The following is a 24497-nucleotide window of genomic DNA, read 5'->3' as shown; positions in this document are numbered from 1 at the left end:
ATCCTTATGGACACAGAACAAATGATACTTTCTCTATCTCCCCTTCTCTCTTCCTAAAACAGTCATATCCAATTGGAATAAAAAGCATGCATGCAATAAAGCTACTTTGTATTGTTAATATAAATGTAATTATTGTTCTTTTTTTTTTTTACTTTTTCCGTTCTTTCTTTCTTTTTTTTTTTCATTCTTAAAAAAAAAAAAAAAAAAAAATACAAAATAAAGTATCATTATCCTGCTGTCAGGAAATAATTTTAATGCAATTGCAACAATTCATGATAAAATAATACATGTCAGAGTAGTTAACAAGGATAGGGTTAAGTCAGACCGCCCCAGCTCTGTTGTGCGTATGCAATAATCTGTGTGGCTGCCTTGGCTGCCTGCCAAAGTGTTGCCTTGCCTCCACACACACACTCTCTCCCCCCCCCCCCCCTTCTTCCCTTTTGCATGAAGTAGGATCCTTGAGCTGTTGCAGAGGCAGCCAACTGCTCCATATTTGGCTTCTATTACACATTTACATACTGGAGAGAGAAGGAGAGAGAGCTGTACTGCAGACATCATTTCTACTACAGTAGAGGAGACATACAAGACCTGGCTTACAGCGAAGGGGGGGGGGAGACTACAAAAAAAAAAAAAAGAAAGAAAACGCAACAGCTCAGACACCCTCTTCAACCAACTAACCCTTATACTGCACTTTACAGTAAGTCAATTTTATTACTATGCCCTGCTTTGCTTTCCTGATTGTGTAATAGTAAGAAGGAAAGAGCTCTGCATGTATAAGTCCTACTGTATATTTATATTTTCAGTGCAGTATAAGAGAGAGAAGGCTGGGCTTTCCCTTCCTGCTTTTTCTGCCCTGAGAAATAAGCAGCAGTAAAACTGAAATACATAGGTACAGACATGTTTTTTTTTCCTCCCTGATTGAAATCTAGCATTCAGCCAAAACTAAGGTGAACATTGGAACAAACCATGTTTATTTATGCTAGTGTATATTCTGTCAGCGAATGTGATAGGCCCTGTCAGTGATATTTAACCCCTAGGTACATGGAAGTGTCTGAAATACTGTACAGTAGTGAAGCCTTGATTAGTAAAGAGGATATGTGCAGTAATAGCTTCCCCCATAGGGTGCTGTACAAGGGGAGAGCCTGTGTGTGTATGTGTACTAGAGAGAAGATTGCACGTTTATGTCACCTCTGTCAGACCCCTCCTCCTGCCGTCTGATCTATCAGTCTGCTTCTCCTTTACAATGACCACCTGGTGCCTGATTACTGGGGACAGGCTTATTTACCCTGATAATTTTTCTAATGTGGGGTAAACTACTTGCTCATGTTCAAAAAGGACAGGCTTAGCATGTCCTTTTTTCTTGTAAATACAACAAAAATTCATTCAGATATATACAATGGCGTGAGCTAGATATGGAAGTTAATGCATAGTATTCATATGACATAATAATGTCTGGTTATTGTTTAATGTACGTGACTACTTCGGACAGACTTGACTTGTCCTAATTTTGCAGTTTACCTCTTGGTTTCAGATTTATCAAGCTCATAACAATATTACTATTAGTTTCAGAATATCATGTACAGTCCTTTAAGTCTAGTTTATTCTTAAGGGTTCCTGATGTTGATGTGACATATTACATATTGTTCATGTAGGTATCTTAAACATCTATACAAGCTTTATTGGGCCTGCACAGAACTTAATGGGTCTCTGTTTCCCTTCTCGGGCCTAGTATCTCAGGTTTGTGAAAAAGGCAGGCCTGGAGCATTTGGCACCACCCCACAGTGCCGGACCTAGTACTACTTGCTTCCACACTATTCGGAATGTTTCCTACCTTGCTAATAAGCCATATATTCCTCCTGTCAGGGAACATATTTAGATATGTAGTATCTGACTTCTAATAGTTTCATACTATTTCCATTCAGTTTTTATTCATATTGTTTATGAAATAGACTCTGGTGGTGACATATCACTTTAGTATAAACTAATTTTTTTTTGTCAGAAAAGCAAAAACCTGCCCGAGGTTCTAAGCAATATTTAGAGTGAGATAAAAAAAAAATTAAAAAAATTAAACATTTTTATTTTAGCCTCTGTCTTAATAAGGGCAAAGTATTTTTAAAGTGAGGAAAATAATAAATAATCACTGATTTTATTTATAGGCTAAATTACAAGAAGTTTAACATATTTTTAAAACTAAAATATTGGTAGCACAATCAGGGTATAAAGTTCTAATATTATATAGTAAAAATACAATTAGTTTGGCTTTCCCTTTTAAGATCTATTTTACTTTCATTTTCATTTTTATTCCTTATTGTATGTTTTAAAGAAACATTAAATCAAACATTTTCTGCAATATATAAAAAAAGCAGAAATTACAAGATGTTAACCTGTTTTCTTCCAATCAAAAAATGTTTAACTTAAAGCCGTTTATACTGATTTGAAAATGTATTTTTGTGTATAATCTATTCCTAGGGGCCCATTTATCAAAGGGCTTGCGGACCTGATCCGACACTGCGGATCAGGTCCGCAAGACCTCGCTAAATGCGGAGAGCAATACGCTCTCCGCATTTAACATTGCACCAGCAGCTCACAAGAGCTGCTGGTGCAACGCCGCCCCCTGCTGACTCGCGGCCAATCGGCCGCCAGCAGGGAGCTGTCAATCAACCCGATCGTATTCGATCGGGTTGATTTCCGGCGATTCCTGTCCGCCTGCTCAGAGCAGGCGGACAGGGTTATGAAGCAGCGGTCTTTAGACCGCTGCTTCATAAGTTGTGTTTCTGGCGAGTCTGAAGACTCGCCAGAAACACGGCCCTTCAAGCTCCGTACGGAGCTTGATAAATGGGCCTGCTAGTGTTTAAAGGGATACTAAACACAATTTTTTTCTTTACTGATACAGATAGAGCATGCAATTTTAAGCAACTTTCTAATTTACTCCTACTATCAATTTTTCTTTGTTCTCTTGTTATCTTTATTTAAAAAGCAGGATTGTAAAGCTTAGGAACTGTTGTTCTGTCTAAAACTCCAAGATGATATCACTTACGGTGACTCTTCCATTTTCACTATCTGTTTTTGCCTCTGTCTGATGGGCACACCGCCAATCCTCTGCCCTCCCTTGAACCACCCAGGCAGAGGCAAAATAGAAAGTGAAGCTAGGCGATTACAGTACCATCTGATAGGCCTGTGTCTCTGTGAGGGACAGGATGCACAACCAATCAGATGTATGGATTCACCAGAAGTAACGTAATCTTGGAGTTTTCAATGTCTTGGAGTTTTCGATATAACACCGGCCCATTTTTGGTTCAGAACCTTGGTTATGCTTGCTTATTGGTGGCTAAATGTAGCCACCAATAAGCGAGCGCTATAATTAAATTAGAAAGTTGGTGGGTAGATATACACTCGCATAAGCTTCAAAAGAAAACGTAAGTTTGAGAGATGACGAGAACATCTGTTTAAAAAAAATATATACTAAATGTTATAAACACAAATAAAACAAAGATAAACCGTTATTTTAAAGTCTTTTACTTTATTTATTATTAATTTGTAGGAAGTGTTAAAAAAACATTTTTTTTAAGGTTTCAGTTTAGGTCTTAATATTTGATCAGTGCAGATATTAGCTAACTAAATGCTGTTCAAAACTTAATTTAATTAATATCAGTATTACCTTTACAACAAAATAATTATATATATAATATGTATTCAGAAGCACCAGTCTTCATTCTCTAACAGGAGGTAAAAACATAAAAATGTCCTGAATTATAAAATAATGTATATATTAAAAAAAGGTACCAATAGTTGTGTTATTTCTCCCATCTAATAATTACATTATTATTTATGTCCTTGTTCAGTTACAATGAATATATATATATATATATATATATATATATATATATATATATATATATATATATATATATTAGGATGACTTTTGATATTGTGACTACTTTGAGAAAATAATCACTTAAAAAAAGATCATTCTTAACCAAAAGTGTATGATTCCTTATCAGTGACGTAGCTGTAATTGTACAAAGCGGTTTCTGTACATATCAGCCTGATAGCAGCATATTATCTCCCAGTGATGAGTTATTATTGTTTTCTCATTACCCTGGTTTTGCAAGTGTCTGCTGGGAATGCAGGGCTCGGTGTGTATGTGCAGCTCTCAGTGAGTAAGCATAGTGAAAGCAGAGCTGTGTTTGTGTAGTGTAAAAGGAAGGACCTCCTCCAATTGGGTGAGTACAACGAGTCTGGCTTAGCTGGGAGGAGGATGCGGTGTGTGTGAAAGGAGACAGGGCCTCGGGGGAAGCTCAGTGAGGGGAAATGCTGCCTGGCTTTGCAAGGACAGACGTGTAAGAGACTTTGAGCAGATTCTGTGAAATGAGCGTGTGGATGAAGTTGTCAACCCAGTCTGAATCTCTAGGGACTTCTGTGAGGCATCGACTAAACACCTGTGTACACACCAGTGACCTGCCTAAGCCTTAACACAACTGAAAGGTAATTTTCTACACCTTTTAATAGAATACCTTACATCGTTTTTACTTATCTGCTGGGTAGTGACATTTGTTTAACCCTTTTACAGACATTGAATGAATTGCAGCTTTCTGTGTTTCTAGACGGGTTAATGCAGCATTACATATGCAGAGGAACAGTACTATGATAATGCTATTGTATATCGAGGACTATACGGAAATATACATATTTATTGCCAGGTCTGGACTTCTGGTGTTGCATATTTAATTCCCCATTCTAAAGTATTAGTTCATTTTTAATGTCACTGAGTGTTAATGCAAATGATTTTGAATATGCATATCCATTTCTTGTTATGAATAATGCAAACTCAATATAAATTGACTATATTTTCATATAAATATATGATCCCATCCCACTGTAATAAAGCAATGTAGTGTCAAATGCCTGTCGAATAATTTTGAATCTCTTTATAGGTCTCTATTTTATTAAACATTTGAAAGTTTTTCATTTTATCTTACTGTCACATACTGCCTGTCACCGTTTAAAGGGAAAGGGACATGTCTCCACAAGTCTGACAAGAAAATAGTAGGTTTTCCACAGCAATTATTTCCCCCCCAAAGTAAATTGGTTATTTTTTTTTTTAGTAATTTATTCATTTTTTGATGAAAGGAAGAAAAAAAAATTGTACAGTGGTTTACATAATTACTATAAAAATACAATTAATTATCTGATGGCATAATTTGACTCAAAAACCTTGTGTGTTATATTAGGTGCCATTTATCTTTAAAGGGTCTCAAAGACAGAACAATTTTGCAATACACTTTCATTTGCAAAAATGCTTCCTTTATGTGCACCTTTTATTATAATGCTTGCTTAAAGGGTCATTATACACTCGATTTTTCTTTGCATAAAATGTTTTGTAGATGATCTATTTATATAGCCCATACAGTTTTTTTTTTTTTTTTTTAAATGTATAGTTTTACTTATTTTTTTAAATAACATTGCTCTGATTTTCAGACTCCTAACCAAGCCCCAAAGTTTTAGGAGAATACTGAGGTATACCTACTCTAGCTTGCTCCTGTTTGTGTAAAGACTTTTCATATGCAGAGGAAGGGGGGGGGGGTCTGTTATTTCCCACTTAAAGTGGGTGTTCCAGCTACCTTTTTAATAGAGCTAAACTAGGAGCTTCTAAGTAAGTTTTTAAACCGTTTTATACTGGCTTTTTATATCAGTATCTGTGCATCTTATTCTTTATAGTAGTGTCTATTACATGCAGTTATATGAAAATTTGTGTATACTGTCCCTTTAACCATTGAAACTTTCTAAGGAAGCTCTTTTTTTGCCAGTGATATTATTTTGCAAACATGGTTTTGAACAAATTTGAAATGCACATTACTAAACGTTTTAAGAAATAGTGTTTGACATGCATGTACATTTGAAGAAATAATTCTATATCTATCTATCTATCTTTCTATCTATCTATCTCATAGGTAATGTATTTGTGCTACCATTTTCTGTGCTTGATACTTTGAAGATTATTGTAGGCAGTATGGACTGTGCTTTATGGCAGAAGGCCTTGTAGCAAGTATGAGTTATTAGTGATCATGAAACCCCATTGGATTTAGATTAGATAGCTAATATTATTTGGGAGCTTTCTCAAAATGTATTGTTTTCCATTCACAGACGTTGCTACCATATACTCATCTTGTAAATAGCTAGCAGAAGCACTTTGTTGTAGGACATTTCATTTATTTTAAGGCCTACATTTCATTTACAGTATATATAGGGTTCAATGCTGTGCAATTAAATGCTAGTAAAGTATGTATGAATGTGTTGCAAGTCCACATCTGTATTTACTCATGTCCTACAAGCTGAGGAATATCCTGGCACTTTATAAAAAGGGATAATATACTTGGTATGCATGCTTTTATTTCCTGAGCTTATTAGAGGAAAATGGGACTAGAAACTGTTTTTCCCCTGAAGGGTAATCTATAAAGATACATTATATGTGTATATGCTAGAGTGCAAAACACAAGGCACTCAGTCTTTCCTATCAAATATGTTTCTATTCACATTTACATATGATAGAGAAACACATATATGCACGTGTGTATACACTACTCACCTAATATTTATCAGTTCCCACTACTCATTGTTTTTACCTTCTACCCCTGTAAAATTTAAAGTGACAGCTAATACGTTGAGATTTTAATTCAAAACGTTTATGTATACTAAACCGTTTGGCAATATACTTTCATTATTTATTTTGTGCCCTTTTCATATAACTAAACTCTGCAAATTGAGGTGTTTCTAATTCTCAAAACTTGAAATGCACCCTGCTGACTTCTCATGGCTAACTCTGCTACATACATGTGCCTAATTGTATTTAACTACAGAACAACTTAAAGGACAGTCAACACCAGAATTTTTGTTGTTTTAAAAGATAGATAATCCCTTAATTACCAATTTCCCAGTTTTGCATAACCAATAAAGTTATAATTATACACGTTTTACCTCTGTAATTACCTTGTATCTAAGCCTCAGCAGACTGCCCCCTTATTTCAGTTCTTTTGACAGACTTGCATTTTAGCCAATCAGAGCTGACTCCATGGTAAATTCACGTGCATAAGCTCAATGTTATCTATATGAAACACGTGAAATAATGCTCTCTAGTGGTGAAAAACTATCAAAATCCATTTAGATTAGAGGCGGCATTCAAGGTCTAATAAATTAGCATATGAACCTCCTAGGTTTAGCTTTCAACTAAGAATACCAAGAGAACAAAGCAAAATTGGTGATAAAAGTAAATTGGAAAGTTGTTTAAAATTACATGTCCTATTTGAATCGTTAAAGTTTTTTTTAACTTGACTGTCCCTTTAATACTAATATTATGACATGGCTAGCCTTGCTCTCTGCAGACTAAATTCCAGATTGGCTTCTCTAAATAAGGCAAATGGTGGGTGAAGTTTGGCTATTGAAAAACAACTGCAGTAAAAAGGATGTTAATTTGTATGTAAAAAAAACAAAACAACTTTTAGACATAGCTATATTATTCTATAGTAACACAACAGAAAAGCCTTACTTATAAGGTGTTTACTGTGTACTTTAAAGGGACAGTAAACCTCAAAAATAATGTTATATAATTCTGCACATAGTGCAGAATTATATAACATTATATTAGCGCAAACATTGTAAAACCTAATATTCCCTTATAATTTTTAAAAGAAACGTCTGTTTTACAGACCCGCTCTCTGTGATCTTCTGAGCGGGTCTGTTTGTTTTACACAGCGCATCGGGCCAGCTGTATAGTCACAGCCCGGCCCGACCACGCCATTATACTCAGTGCAGCTCGCTCCCGCTGTCAGACAGAGCAGGAGCGAGCTACACTGTGTATAATGGCGCGGTCTGGCCGGGCTGTGACTATACAGCTGGCCCGATGCGCTGTGTAAAACAAACAGACCCGCTCAGAAGATCACAGAGAGCGGGTCTGTAAAACAGCCGTTTCTTTTAAAAATTATAAAGGAATATTAGGTTTTATAATGTTTGCGCTAATATAATGTTATATAATTCTGCACTATGTGCAGAATTATATAACATTATTTTTAAGGTTTACTGACACTTTAAGCTCATAAGACCAACTGTCCTGTACACCATGGATGGCTAACTGGTGGCCGTGGACTTCATGTGACCTTCTCCACATTATTGTGCCCCCTCCGTAAAAAGCAGAACTAAGAATGTGTGTTATACATTTTGTGATCCCTAGACAAAACAGAAATATAAAGAGCTTCATGGTGGCAACAACTAAAAACAGCCCTCTGGAGGTGCAAACGGCTGACAGAAAGTACCCTCAAATCTGGCCCTGTGCCACTGAAAATTCTTTAGTAAATATGTGTTGTTTGTATATTTAATAGCCACTGATCTAATCAGCAGCTCTAGTTACACAGCTGGGTTGTGCCATTAGCACTGCTGATTGGATCAGTGCACTTTCAAATTGGGACCCGCAGTCCTGAATGGTATTTCAACTGTGCGATTAACCCCTTTGCTCTTATGAATTAGGGCAGTGATTTTTAACCTTTTTTTTGCCGTGGCACACTTTTTTACATTAAAAAATCCTGTGGCACACCACCATCCCAAAATTTAAAAAAAATCACACATTGTAGCCTAATACAGCATATATATATATATATATATATATATACACATACACACAAACACACACATACTGTATGTATTGTGCTGTTATGCCATGCCTCCTACAAACTACCCCTGCACTGGGAGTAAAAAACAAGCAAAGTTTAAAAAATATGTCACACTGTTGTCAGTCTGCCGTGGCACACCTGAGGATCTCTCACGGCACACTAGTGTGCCACGGCACACTGGTTGAAAAACACTGAATTAGGGCATTTAATTTTATCACTATTATGGCCATTTAATACTTCTAAAATAGTGATCTGTGGCCCCTAGGTGTTACAAATTTGGCCATTACTACTGTACACCATCTTTATGCAAGAGGATTTGCATTAGATGAAAATTGACAAGCAGGACCTCTCTACCTCTTCATCATTTTTGTAATTTTTATTGCATAGCATTATGCTTCTAATGTTCCTGGTCATCGTTCTACTGGTAGTCAGCCAATCAAGAATTAGTAATAAATTCTTTCATTAGGCCTTTGAAAGCTTGTGACGGTTTGTGTCTTGCAGGCCACTGTTAAATATCCAGAAAAATAATCTCAATAAACGAATCCTTGTGCTGAAAAAATCAGTAGGTGCAGATTGTATTGTGATGATGTCACTGCATTCACAAGGTAACGTAAACCAATACACATTGAGATCTACACAGCAGAACATTCATCGTAACAAAATAACTATGTCCCATCTGTACAGTAATAATCTTTTACGCTGTAATGCATTGAAAGTAAAATACTCAGAGCTGCTTTAATTAGTGGTAATTAGGAGGGATAGAAAGCAGTTATAAGGAGAGGCATTGCAATTTGCACATGCAACCGGAGTTGCTTTTCTATGCTTGAAATTATATAACGCTTTGATATAAATGGAAGTGTTTGTAAAACCATATACATATTATGCTAGCAGTGCCAATTGAACATTCGCTTATTTTTGCCAGGGGGGTGGGGGGGTGGATCACATGTTTTTGACAGCTAAAATGACAGTACTTTGGTTCTAAACATACTAAAACTTCTCCATAGAAAACCTTCAATTGTATATATTAAAGAAACATTAACATTATTTTATTAAATGCAATGTTTTAAAATCAGGTCCAGAATCTAAGCGATATTTTGCAGGGACTTTAATTCAGCACGTCTAATGAAGATGCGCTGTATCTTACTTTTGAATCTAACTGTGCCATTCTAATACCCTGCGCTCCGGCTACTCAATTCAAAACTGATATTTTTTAGTGAACTAACTGTTTGAACTGTTCTCAAATTGGCACTCTAGCCGTACGCCACTTTAATTTTTTGTAGCTATAGCACCAATTGGAGAACAGTTCAAACCACTAGCTCACAAAAAAATATCAGTTTTGAAGTGGGCACCAGAGCATGGGGTATTAGAATGGCACGTCTAGATTAAAAAGTAAGTTACATCGTATCTTCATTAGAAGTGATCAATTAAACCTGATTTCAAAACATGTAAAGTTTACCATCAGAATTGCATAATTTTTAAAAGCAGTTAAAACTGTAATTTTGTAGTTTAGGGACACATCCTTTGAAAAGCTCCATTGAGCATGTTTAACTTACCTTCTTTGCTATAGTTTTAAGGGCAGGGCTTAACAGGTTTGTTCGAAATCTAGTAGCCAGCCCATAAATTTAGGAGTCAGAAACTTTTGGCTATTCCCAAGATGTCTCTTGAGAAAGTTTCTAGTATAGAAACGAAACGTACGTCGAGTGAGCCATACTTTTGAGGTCTCAGGGAGGCTACCAGGTTCACAATATAGTGAGTGTACTGGTGAGCTTAGAGATCCTAGTTTTTGTGTTGAAATTGTATCATTAACTTGCTATTTAGCGTGCTGTATTGTATCCCTATCTGTTGCACATTCTATTGTGGTCTCTTGTATGAGCTACGTGTGAAGCACACAGTTGATTGTAATTATCAGCCCAGACAATACAAAAAGAGGCGGATCCATCAGACGCTAAAGCAAGCTTCATGGTTGTATACAACCGATGTGCATTTTTAATCTGTTGATTTTGTGAGTAGCACTCTGGGCAAGGGGCTATCAAATAAATTTGTTTTAATAATCTACACTTAGAGGCGTGTTGCGCTTTTCTACTCCTTTTTTTCTATCCCCAAGATATATAGTAAAAGTTAGTATTGTATGTCATTGCTGCAAGGCCTAGAAAAGTTCCACCTGCACTAAGCTGGGACCTAATTTTAAGGATCCGTTGTCTCCCTCGCTCCTGGGTTTGTCAAGCCCTCTGTTAGGGATAGATATAAATAAGCTCCTGTACTAGAAGATAGTGGAGCAAGAGTTGTTCCACTGGAAAGTATGCACGTTTTAGCACTCTGTTGCCTACACTCAAGGCCTAGCTTACCGGATAATGATAAAATATAACTTTTATTAGTGTATTAAAATGTGAAACGAAAAATAACAAAAAACACACTCAAATAGTTAAAATCACAAGTGACAATTAGAACCTTGGTGTAAATTTATATAATATTGGTTATATGGTTACAACCAATATGATTCTGTAATTTCATAAGCCTAAAGTAGGTAATTTAAGTTTAGTTGAATTGCAATAAATGTAGGAGTATTATATAATATGTAAGTTTGTGGCACAATGGCTTGGTGGAGCACAGAATATAATCTGTGTGGTTGGTATATTCTACAATGATGGCAATATGTTCTCGCACTCAAGTAGAATTGTATTAAATGATGATGTAGTTCATCACCAAAAGTTCAAGTGCTTATAAACAGTATATGTCTGATTAGGCAACTTGTAAAATATATTAATCTACTGGATATTCGAGACACATATTCCAAAGTGTTCTGTCGTAGCTTATAGTGTGGCTGTGTGTGGGCGAGTGCAATAATATGAGCAGCTAGCTCACAGTAGATGTATTGGTATAAGTTCCTGACTGATATAGTTATTCGATGTTACTGGCCGCTAACTTAGTTCAAGTTGCGACTACAGATGTTTTGATGTTAATTATGTTGGCCAGTATTTGCACTATTAATTCATAATACAAAAATCATAGATACAATACGTGCCAGTACTTGGCCCATAGTGTACCGAATAATTCTATATGAGAAGTATATCTGTGTTGGAATATTACCAATAATGATAACACTATTACAACTAAGATGGTTGTAATAAAATTGTTATGTGAGATACACAGGAATAGGTCAAGTCTTGGGTCAATATGATATGCACTATTGTCAGTGTATTAACTAGGTTGTTACAGTAAAATGATACATCCATATGGTACAACGTGCCACTGTGTAATCTCAGCTATTTCTGATAGAAAGTTGTGAATACTATGGGGTTACCACTACCCAGTAGTTATTATTCGGTTAACCATTAATATTGTGTACCAGGTCTGGCCATTTGTAAAAGCATTATAATCAATCCATTAATGTGTTAATCCTTGATGTTCTCTGCCAAATCCGGCTAGTAGACAGGGTAAGTACGCTTACAATTACACTGAAAATAATAGTATCAATGTTAAGTATACGCAACTCTGTTGCCGCTAGATTGCTACTATATTAATGCTGTAATCTCCACACAGTATATCAAATGTCACTGTGAGATGTCCATAGCGTTTATTGTAAGTAATGTCAGCAATAGTGTTATCGCTACTCAGTTATTTATGAGTTAACCATTGTTATTAAGTAGCAAATCAATCTATATAGAATATTCAGTATAATATAGTTTTAGGATTGCCTTGTTGTTATTATGTACATTGACCATGCGGGTTCTATGTCGAGTTCAGCTGGCAAACTTATTATGTGTGTTCACGGTCACACTAGAACGAATGATATCAGTTTTAAATATACGTGGCCATATTGCAACCAAGTTGCCACTTATTAATATAATCGTCTTCACAATAAGTGCTGCTGTGTAATCTCTCCAATATTTATTTTATGGTTATGTATATAATGGCGTTACTATAATTCAGTTATTTTATTGTTAAGTTAACCATTAATACTGAGTGCCAGGTCTAGCTATAGTAGTGTACAATTTTATCACTTATGATTGTTAACATTGGTGTTCTGTGCTGAATCCGGCCAATAGACTGAGTGAATACGTTCACAGCCAACACTATGTTTTAGTTAATCATTAGTATTCTATACCAAGTCGTGCCATTTATAATAGCATTATAAAGCGTTCCAATATTACTGCTTAAGTTAACCTTTAATATTCTCTGCCGAATCCGGCTTGTACCACACTGTGAATATTATCAATATTAGGTATACACAACTGTGTTATCGCTAGATTGCTACTATATTAGTGCAGTCGTCTCCACACAATGTATGTCAAGTGCCACTGTGTGATTTCCACAATCTCTATTTGTTAGTATTGCACTCAGTTGTTCCGTATTTACGTTAACAATTAATATTTGGTATCAGATCTAGCTATATATAATAGCATTTAACTTGATTATTTGAAATTATTAGAGTTAACGTTAGTGTTCTATGCCGATTCTGGCTGACAAACTGAGTAAATGTTCTCGCAGCCAATAGACTGGTTGAATGTGCTCACAGTCACATTATAGATAGAGGTATCATTGTTAGATATATACAGCCGTCTGGCCACTAAGTTGCCACTAAGTTACTTTAATCGTCTCCTTTTTACTTTTCAACCGAACATATTAAATAAGGCTTGATAAGGTTCTAATTTAAACACATGCTAGTTAAAAGCGTCTGGGACACCGCTCTGACGCGTTTCGCCCTTTCCGGGCTTTCTCAAAGGCCAATAATAAAATAAATAATGAATAATGAAATAAATAAGCTCCTGCACTGATTAAGCAATCAGTGTTACATTTTGCTTAGCCAGAGATGCAATTTTCACTCCCTTAAATCTAGGAGCAGTGGAAAAAAACACAGGTTTTAGTCGTAAGCTAGAGGAAAAGTGGCCAAAATAAATAATAAATGAATACATTTTTTTACTCGGCATAATTAAATATTTTTAGGGAGCTAGATTCTTAGTTCAGCGTCCCTTTAAATAAATCTGATTCTGCATATATTAGGTGATATAAAAAGTGATTTTTAGTTAGATTTCTTCTCAGGCGCTGCATTTAACTGAAAGTCCCAAAGCATGCTTACTTGATCAGTTTTCATTATAGAACCAATAGCTTCAAAATCTTACGCTTGAAATACAGAGGAAATGAACTCAGTCTAAAGGTATTCGTATTTTCATTTTTTCCACTTTGCTTTAAACATTGTATATTAATTACGTATGCCCAAATGCTATAGTGTGCTATTTGTTTTGGGGATACTCTATGGCCTTAACCTTTTGTTTCTGAATCATTTAAAATAGTTGCTGTGATTGTGACATATTGCAGTTTAACACATTAATAGAGAATGGCAGTCTTAATTGTAGAGACCCTTGTGCTTTATTTCAAGTATAGTAAAGGTGGAATTATTAGTTATAATTATGTTAGTCTCTGCTAACAGCATATGTATTTGTAATAATCGTAAAGATACTATTTGTTTCCTCTTAATGTGTTTACAATGACTTGTTACACCAGCTATAATATGTATTATAAATTGCTCATTTAGGTATATTTTTGTATATGAAATACCTATCTGCAGATCTCATTAGCTTATCTCACTATATTTACACAAATCCTCTTTATTTTATCTTTCTATAAATAGTGAGACAAACACTTAGTGCACAGTGATCAAAAACTCACCAACACGAAAATAAATCTTTTTTCTCTTGTTAAGTGTATCCAGTCCACGGATCATCCATTACTTGTGGGATATTCTCCTTCCCAACAGGAAGTTGCAAGAGGATCACCCACAGCAGAGCTGCTATATAGCTCCTCCCTCAGCTGTCATACCCAGTCATTCTCTTGCAAGCCTCAACCAAGATGGAGGTCGTAAGAGGAGTGTGGTGTTTTATACTTAGTTTATTCTTCAATCAAAAGTTTGTTATTTTTAAATGGTGCCGGAGTGTACTGTTTATCTCAGGCAGTATTTAGAAGAAGAATCTGCCTGCGTTTTCTATGATCTTAGCAGAAGTAACTAAGATCCATGGCTGTTCTCACATATTCTGAGGAGTGAGGTAACTTCAGAGAGGGAATGGCGTGCAGGTTTTCCTGCAATAAGGTATGTGCAGTTAAAATATTTTTCTAGGGATGGAATTTGCTAGAAAATGCTGCTGATACCGAACTAATGTAAGTAAAGCCTTAAATGCAGTGAGAGCGACTGGTATCAGGTTTATTAATAGAGATACATACTCTTATAAAAATGTAATATAAAACGTTTGCTGGCATGTTTAATCGTTTTTATATGTATTTGGTGATAAAACTTATTGGGGCCTAGTTTTTTTTCCACATGGCTGGCTTGAATTTTGCCTAGAAACAGTTTCCTTAGGCTTTCCACTGTTGTAATATGAGTGGGAGGGGCCTATTTTGCCGTTTTTTTGCACAGCAAAAATTACAGACACAGACATCCAGCTTCTTCCTGCATGATCCAGGACATCTCTGGAGGGCTCAAAAGGCTTCAGAGTCGTTTTTGAGGGAGGTAAAAAGCCAGGGCTGTGGCAGTTGTTGTGACTGTTTGAAAAAAACGTTTTTGTCATTTATTATTCTGTTTTGGGTATTAAGGGGTTAATCATCCATTTGCAAGTGGGTGCAATGCTCTGCTAACTTGTTACATACACTGTAAAAATTTTGTTAGTGTAACTGCCTTTTTTCACTGTTATTTCAAATTTTGACAAAATTTGTGTTTCTTAAAGGTGCAGTAACGGTTTTTTATGTTGCTTGTAAACTTGTTTAAAGTGTTTTCCAAGCTTGCTAGTCTCATTGCTAGTATGTTTAAACATGTCTGACACAGAGGAAACTACTTGTTCATTATGTTTGAAAGCCATGGTGGAGCCCCATAGGAGAATGTGTACTAAATGTATTGATTTCACCTTAAACAGTAAAGATCAGTCTTTAAATGTAAAAGAAATATCACCAGAAGATTCTGACGAGGGGGAAGTTATGCCGACTAACTCTCCCCACATGTCAGACCCTTCGCTTCCCGCTCAGACGATGCACGCTAATATGGCGCCAATTACATCAGGGACGCCCATAGCGATTACCTTGCAGGACATGGCTGCAATCATGAATAATACCCTGTCAGAGGTATTATCCAGGTTGCCTGAATTAAGAGGCAAGCGCGATTGCTCTGGGGTTAGGAGAAATACAGAGCGCGCAGATGCTGTAAGGGCCATGTCTGATACTGCGTCACAATATGCAGATCATGAGGACGGAGAGCTTCAGTCTGTGGGTGACATCTCTTATTCGGGGAAACCTGATTCAGAGATTTCTAATTTTAAATTTAAGCTTGAGAACCTCTGTGTGTTGCTTGGGGAGGTATTAGCTGCTCTGAATGACTGTAACACAGTTGCAGTACCAGAGAAATTGTGTAGACTGGATAAATACTATGCGGTGCCGGTGTGTACTGATGTTTTTCCTATACCTAAAAGGCTTACAGAAATTATTAGCAAGGAGTGGGATAGAATGTGCCTTTTTCCCCACCTCCTATATTTAGAAAAATGTTTCCAATAGACGCCATTACACGGGACTTATGGCAGACGTTCCCTAAGGTGGAGGGAGCAGTTTCTACTTTAGCAAAGCGTACTACTATCCCGGTTGAGGACAGTTGTGCTTTTTCAGATCCAATGGATAAAAAATTGGAGGGTTACCTTAAGAAAATGTTTATTCAACAAGGTTTTATTTTACAGCCCCTTGCATGCATTGCACCTGTCACGGCCGCAGCGGCATTCTGGTTTGAGGCCCTGGAAGAGGCCATCCATACAGCTCCATTGACTGAAATTATTGACAAGCTTAGAACACTTAAGCTAGCTAACTCATTTGTTTCTGATGCCATTGTTCATTTGACTAAACTAACGGCTAATAATTCCGGATTCACCATCCAAGCGCGTAGGGCGCTATGGCTTAAATCCTGGTCAGCTGACGTGACTTCGAAGTCTAAATTACTCAACATTCCTTTCAAGGGGCAGACCTTATTCGGGCCTGGTTTGAAGGAAATTATTGCTGACATTACTGGAGTTAAGGGTCACACCCTTCCTCAGGACAGGGCCAAAGCAAAGGCCAAACAGTCTAATTTTCGTGCCTTTCGAAATTTCAAGGCAGGTGCAGCATCAACTTCCTCCGCTTCAAAACAAGAGGGAACTTTTGCTCAATCTAAGCAGGCCTGGAAACCTAACTAGTCCTGGAACAAAGGCAAGCAGGCCAGAAAACCTGCTGCTGCCTCTAAGACAGCATGAAGGAACGGCCCCCTATCCGGCGACGGATCTAGTAGGGGGCAGACTTTCTCTCTTCGCCCAGGCGTGGGCAAGAGATGTTCAGGATCCCTGGGCATTGGAGATCATATCTCAGGGATATCTTCTGGACTTCAAAGCTTCCCCTCTACAAGGGTGATTTCATCTTTCAAGGCTATCTGCAAATCAGATAAAGAAAGAGGCATTCCTACGCTGTGTGCAAGACCTCCTAGTTATGGGAGTGATCCATCCAGTTCCGCGGACGGAACAAGGACAGGGTTTTTATTCAAATCTGTTTGTGGTTCCCAAAAAAGAGGGAACCTTCAGACCAATTTTGGATCTAAAGATCTTAAAGGAACAGTTTACTCAAAAATGTTCTCCCCTTTAATTTGTTCCCAATGATCCACTTTACCTGCTGGAGTGTATTAAATTGTTTACCCTTATATTGGCATTTGAAATTGTTAATTTAGCATGTTGTATCCCCACCTATTCTGAAAGTTTGTGGCCGCGCGTACCAGCTATAGATAAGCTTTGTAAACACAGCCAGCAGAAGAAATTACACTCCCAGTGTGATAAAGCAGAGATAAGGTAGTAAACTGTTGATTTTCCATTGTTCTCTCAAAGTATTGGTGATTGTTTTAAGGACAGATATAAGATAAAGAAGCAGGTATATGTGCACAATGTGATACAGTAATGAGATCTGATTATACCTACAAGCTCAACCTATTTTATTAGGCTGTGGCTTCAAAACACAAAATCAGAGCTTTAATATACAGAAATATACCTTAAAAAGCTAATTTTCATACATTTTTTTACTCTGCAGTTGGTAAAAAAAGCAATTGTAAACACATTAAGGGAAAAACTATTTTACAGTATACTGTCCCTTTAAACAAATTCCTCAGAGTTCCATCTTTCAAAATGGAAACTATTCGGACCATCCTACCCATGATCCAAGAAGGTCAGTACATGACCACAGTGGACTTAAAGGATGCCTACCTTCACATACCGATTCACAAAGATCATCATCGGTTTCTAAGGTTTGCCTTTCTAGACAGGCATTACCAATTTGTAGATCTTCCCTTCGGGTTGGCTACAGCCCCGAGAATCTTTACAAAGGTTCTGGGCTCACTTCTGGCGGTTCTAAGACCGCGAGGCATAGCGGTGGCTCCGTATCTATACGACATCCTGATACAGGCGTCAAGCTTTCAAGTTGCCAAGTCTCATACAGAGATAGTTCTGGCATTCCTGAGGTCGCACGGGTAGAAAGTGAACGAGGAAAAGAGTTCTCTATCCCCACTCACAAGAGTCTCCTTCTTAGGGACTCTTATAGATTCTGTAGAAATTAAAATTTACCTGACGGAGTCCAGGTTATCAAAACTTCTAAATGCTTGTTCTTCACTCCATTCCGCGCCCTTCGGTAGCTCAGTGTATGGAGGTAATCGGCTTAATGGTAGCGGCAATGGACATAGTGCCATTTGCGCGCCTTCAACTCAGACCGCTGCAATTATGCATGCTGAATCAGTGGAATGGGGATTACACAGATTTGTCCCCTCTGCTAAATCTGGATCAAGAGACCAGAGATTCTCTTCTCTGGTGGTTGTCTCGGGTACACTTGTCCAAGGGTATGACCTTTCGCAGGCCAGATTGGACAATTGTAACAACAGATGCCAGCCTTCTAGGTTGGGGTGCAGTCTGGAACTCCCTGAAGGCACAGGGATCGTGGACTCAGGAGGAGAAACTCCTTCCAATAAATATTCTGGAGTTAAGAGCGATATTCAATGCTCTTCTGGCTTGGCCTCAGTTAGCAACACTAAGGTTCATCAGATTTCAGTCGGACAACATCACGACTGTGGCTTACATCAACCATCAAGGGGGAACCAGGAGTTCCCTAGCGATGTTAGAAGTCTCAAAAATAATTCGCTGGGCAGAGTACCACTCTTGCCACCTGTCAGCAATCCATATCCCAGGCGTGGAGAACTGGGAGGCGGATTTTCTAAGTCGTCAGACTTTCCATCCGGGGGAGTGGGAACTCCATCCGGAGGTGTTTGCTCAATTGATTCATTGTTGGGGCAAACTAGAGTTGGATCTCATGGCGTCTCGCCAGAACGCCAAGATTCCTTGTTACGGATCCAGGTCCAGGGACCCAGAAGCGACGCTGATAGATGCTTTAGCAGCGACTTGGTTCTTCAACCTGGCTTATGTGTTTCCACCGTTTCCTCTGCTCCCTCGACTGATTGCCAAAATCAAACAGGCGAGAGCATCAGTGATTCTGATAGCGCCTGCGTGGCCACGCAGGACTTGGTATGCAGACCTAGTGGACATGTCATCCTTTCCACCATGGACTCTGCCTCTAAGACAGGACCTTCTGATACAAGGTCCTTTCAATCATCCAAATCTAATTTCTCTGAGACTGACTGCATGGAGATTGAACGCTTGATTCTATCAAAGCGTGGCTTCTCCGAGTCAGTCATTGATACTTTAATACAGACACGAAAGCCTGTTACCAGGAAAATCTACCACAAGATATGGAGTAAATATCTTTATTGGTGTGAATCCAAGAATTACTCATGGAGTAAGGTTAGGATTCCTAGAATATTGTCCTTTCTCCGAGAGGGGTTGGACAAAGGATTATCAGCTAGTTCCTTAAAGGGACAGATTTCTGCTCTGTCTATTCCTTTGCACAAGCGTCTGGCAGAGGTTCCAGACGTCCAGGCATTTTGCCAGGCTTTGGTTAGAATTAAGCCTGTGTTTAAACCTGTTGCTCCCACGTGGAGCTTAAACTTGGTTCTTAAGGTTCTTCAAGGAGTTCAGTTTGAACCCCTTCATTCCATTGATATTAAACTTTTATCTTGGAAAGTTCTGTTTTTGATGGCTATTTCCTCGGCTCGGAGAGTCTCTGAGCTATCTGTCTTACAATGTGATTCTCCTTATCTGATTTTTCATGCAGATAAGGTAGTTCTGCGTACCAAACCTGGGTTTTTACCTAAGGTGGTTTCTAACAAGAATATCAATTAAGAGATTGTTGTTCCATCATTGTGTCCTAATCCTTCTTCAAAGAAGGAACGTCTTTTACATACTCTGGACGTAGTCCGTGCCTTGAAGTTTTACTTACAAGCTACTAAGGATTTTCGTCAAACATCTTCCCTGTTTGTCGTTTACTCTGGACAGAGGAGAGGTCAAAAAGCTTCGGCAACCTCTCTTTCCTTTTGGCTTCGGAGCGTAATACACCTAGCCTATGAGACTGCTGGACAGCAGCCCCCTGTAAGGATTACAGCTCATTCTACTAGAGCTGTGGCTTCCACCTGGGCCTTTAAAAATGAGGCCTCTGTTGAACAGATTTGCAAGGCCGCGACTTGGTCTTCGCTTCACACCTTTTCCAAATTTTACAAATTTGATACTTTTGCTTCTTCGGAGGCTGTTTTTGGGAGAAAGGTTCTTCAGGCAGTGGTTCCTTCCGCTTAATCCTGCCTTGTCCCTCCCATCATCCGTGTACTTTAGCTTTGGTATTGGTATCCCACAAGTAATGGATGATCTGCGGACTGGATACACTTAACATAATTTATGCTTACCTGATAAATTTATTTCTCTTGTAGTGTATCCAGTCCACTGCCCGCCCTGTCCTTTTAAGGCAGGACTAAATTTTAATTAAACTACAGTCACCACTGCACCCTATGGTTTCTCCTTTCTCTGTTTGTTTTTGGTCGAATGACTGGATATGACAGCTGGGGGAGGAGCTATATAGCAGCTCTGCTGTGGGTGATCGTCTTGCAACTTCCTGTTGGGAAGGAGAATATCCCACAAGTAATGGATGATCCGTGGACTGGATACACTACAAGAGAAATAAATTTATCAGGTAAGCATAAATTATGTTTTTAAATATATTGTAATCTAGGTTGTCTCTTCTTCACAACTATAACTCTGTATAGCTAGCTAAACAGCTCTCAAACTGCAATTTGCCTTTCTAAAATTCTTTGAGGGACCTAACTATACTGGTGAGATACCTTAAATCATCTTGTAAGAGCGGAGAACTTTAGCTCATTGGGCCCTTAAAGAGAACAATGGGAAATTAACATTTTATTATTTATTTCGCACAAGCCTTCGACCTCCTATGACTGCAGGTTCTCACAAGAGAACCTGCAGTCCGTATTTATGAAGCAGCAGTCATCAGACCGCTGCTTCCCTAACCTATTCGCCACTCCTTAGGTGGCAAATTTCAATCTCCCGACTCGTCCGACCGGGGAGATTGTCAGCTCCTGCCCACGCGTGATTGGCTGTGCGCGGGCCGGGGGGGGGGGGGGGCAGTGTTGCACAAGAGTGCAATGCTTAATTCTATCTTCGGAATTTAGCCTGCCAGACGCGAGCTGCGATTTGACAGGGGTGTGTGTGTACGCCCCTATCCGCCGTAGCATGATAAATCGACCCCTAAGAGTGTAATTTATTTTTAAAACTTTTCTATAACCAATGCTTAAGTATTAAAGTATTCAGTATAGGTGGGGATACAACAAACAAAATCAGCTATTCCAAAAGACAAAATAAAGGTAAATCAGCTATTTGTGAACAATTTAATACACTCCAGCAGGTAAAATGGATCATTGTAAACACATTAAATGAATATTCATACTGTTATTTAAATTTGTAGGTTTTAGCCCATATTTGTAATATACATATCTTTAAGAAAGCAATGTTTAAAACACTAGTATTTTTTAAATCTACAGTATTTTAATTTGTATTGTAATTTGATTGACATTTGAAATAGTTGTTTTAGTCTTTTGGTATCCCCACCTATTCTGTAAGTTTCTGGCCTTAGGTCCAAGCTATAGATAAGCTGTGTAAACACAGCCAGCAGAAGAAATTACACTTCCAGTGGGTTATATAAGAGATAAGGTAATACAATGTTAATTTTCCAATGTTCTCTTCAATTATTGGTCTTTGGTTTACGGACAGATATAAGATAAAGAAGCAGGTATATGTACACAATGTGATGAGATCAGATTATACTTACAAGCTCAATCCATTTTATAAGATTGTGGCTTCAAAACATAAAATCATCTAATTTTACAGTATACTGTCCCTTTAATATAGAACTCCAGTGGTCATTATGAGTCTTGAGAAAAGATCAAGTACACACTTACACACATACACTCTGACACATACACATGTACACACTCTCTCACACATACACAAGTACACACTTACACACACACACTCTCACACATACACATGTACACATTTGCAAACATACACTCTCACACATACACATGTACACATTTACACACACACTCGCACATACACAAGTACACACTTACACACATGCACACATACACTCTGACACATACACATGTACACACTCTCTCACACATACACAAGTACACACTTACACACACACACTCTCACACATACACATGTACAGATTTGCACACATAGACTCTCACACATACACATGTACACATTTACATATACATACTCTCACACATACACAAGTACACACTTACACACATACTCTGACACATACACATGTACACACACTCTCACACATACACATGTACACATTTACATATACATACTCTCACACATACACATGTACACACACTCTCACACATACACATGTAGACATGCACAAACACACACTCATACATACATATGTAGATACACTATCACACATACACATGTACACATTTACACACACACTCACATACACAAGTACACACTTACACACATGCACTGACACATACACATGTGCACACTTTGTTTCACACATACACACATATATGTGACTGTTGAATCTGAGTGTAATAATAAAGTGACAGTAAACTCAGCATTTAATTTCCTATAAAATGTTAAGGAAAATAAAACAACATTGAAATTTACATGTGTTATTACTTTTGCCTGCTTTTTTTGTTAAATTATCTCTTAAAGTGTGCTTGTTCTACTTACTATCAGAGAGGCTGGGGGCCTTCATAATACTAAAATATGGTGAGATTGAACTGAGCCTGCACCATTTTACACACTGATTGGTTAGCTCAGAGTACAATCTTATTTACACCTTCTCCTGACTGGCTCCACCCAAGGAAACTAAGAACATGGATTCTACCAGACTTTGCAGGGGGTGATTTGCAAAACCTTTTAATTTGTGCTAGCAAATTGACAGTGTTCAATAGTTTTATAACATTTGTTTTGCAATGCAGTGCTTAATTACTAGTATATTTAATGTCCCTTTAACAATTTATTTGCAATATAGTGTGTGAAAAAATCTGGGGGCTGCATTCTACTTCCAAGATTGCAGACTTTTTGTTAGCTTATTGAAATCTGATTGGTGCTCATATACCATGCTCTTGATTTATTGGTATAGGTGAACATTTTAAATATGTTGTCCTGCAAATGAATTGCTAGGATTTATGGCCAATGAACCCCATTTTTAAAATTACTATAATGTCCATTAAAGTGAATGTAAACTTTGATGAAATATTGCCCAGTTTTTAAAAATACTATTAAAAACAGGGGCACTTTCTTTCATCAAAGTTTACATTGCAGCGGATTTTACAAATACTTAATTTCTTCTCCTGAAACGCCGGATCGCCGATTACCCCGCCTGCTTCTTCCTGTTGTACTTACACAGCAATGACGAAACTGGCTTCCTCCAATCACGGCATGGACGCTCCTGGGGGGGAAGCCGTGATTGGAGGAAGCCGGTTTTCGTCATTGCTGACGCAGTACAGAGCACCTGCAGGCGGGGGATCGGCGATCCAGCGTTTCAGGAGAAGAAGGTAAGTATTTGTAAAATCCGCTGCAATGTAAACTTTGATGAATGAAAGTGCCCCTTTTTTTAATAGTATTTTTAAAAACCGGGCAATATTTCAGCAAAGTTTACATTCACTTTACGTAAAGGCCTTTGAAGTGTGTTAAGTCTTCCTACACACATATTGTAGAGCAAGCTATCTTTTCCCTTTTGATAAAAATCTTACTTATTGACCTTTTGGATTAACTTTTATTTTTTAGACAAATGATAAAAAATGTACAAGTACCTATGTTCAATACTTTATTTACTACATTTTAATTCAACAGTGATCATTGCAGTGTACATATACACATTTTGAATAAATTTTATTGTTACGTTTTTATTATATACGATCATATTAATTATATTTTATTTAGGAAAATTGTCAGATACATTGTGAATTGGTTACTCATTTCTGCTTTCTCTTTTTTATAGTTATGTTAGCAATAAAAAGTAAAAAATAAATAAATCAATAAATAAGTCAATTAATGCTATATCATGAATGGCAACATGCCTAAGGAAAATGGAATTAAGCCAGTTTTACTGTATTGCTGTAATAATATCTATATGTAAAATATGCTCTAGGCTGGATTTCCCAAAAAGGTCATGACTACTGTGACCTGGAGAGGAGGAAACCTAGTGGCTGGTTGACAAAAGAACTTTCTAGCTGCTACTTTGCAATCTCTGTATTTTTAAGCTATTTTCTATCTCTTTTTTTAAATGTTTCAATTGTCTCTTCTTTGCCCATATATAATTTCACTTTTATCTATCTATATGTCTATAGTCCTTGCTAAGATTGCTGGCATTCAGTAG

At 37.6% G+C, this 24497-nt stretch overlaps 1 protein-coding gene across 5 annotated transcripts in view; it reads left to right on the top strand.

Moving 5' to 3' along the window:
• Nucleotides 1-438: 438 nt before the first annotated feature.
• Nucleotides 439-24497, top strand: part of ATXN1 (ataxin 1) — a 759530-nt gene continuing 735471 nt past the window's right edge. For 3 of the 5 annotated variants that reach the window (XM_053714766.1, XM_053714770.1, XM_053714767.1), the window contains exon 1: nucleotides 439-697. The gene's annotated coding sequence lies outside the window, so the exon portion shown is untranslated. Of the gene's footprint in view, nucleotides 698-4091; nucleotides 4486-24497 lie in introns of those variants that run through there. The other 2 variants (XM_053714768.1, XM_053714769.1) reach the window with 1 other exon arrangement.

This window comes from Bombina bombina, chromosome 5, assembly GCF_027579735.1.
Source record: "Bombina bombina isolate aBomBom1 chromosome 5, aBomBom1.pri, whole genome shotgun sequence".
In the NCBI taxonomy this organism is placed as follows: Eukaryota; Metazoa; Chordata; class Amphibia; order Anura; family Bombinatoridae; genus Bombina; species Bombina bombina.
The sequence above is the reverse complement of the archived record's forward strand: the minus strand, read 5'-3'. Positions and strand labels throughout refer to the sequence as shown.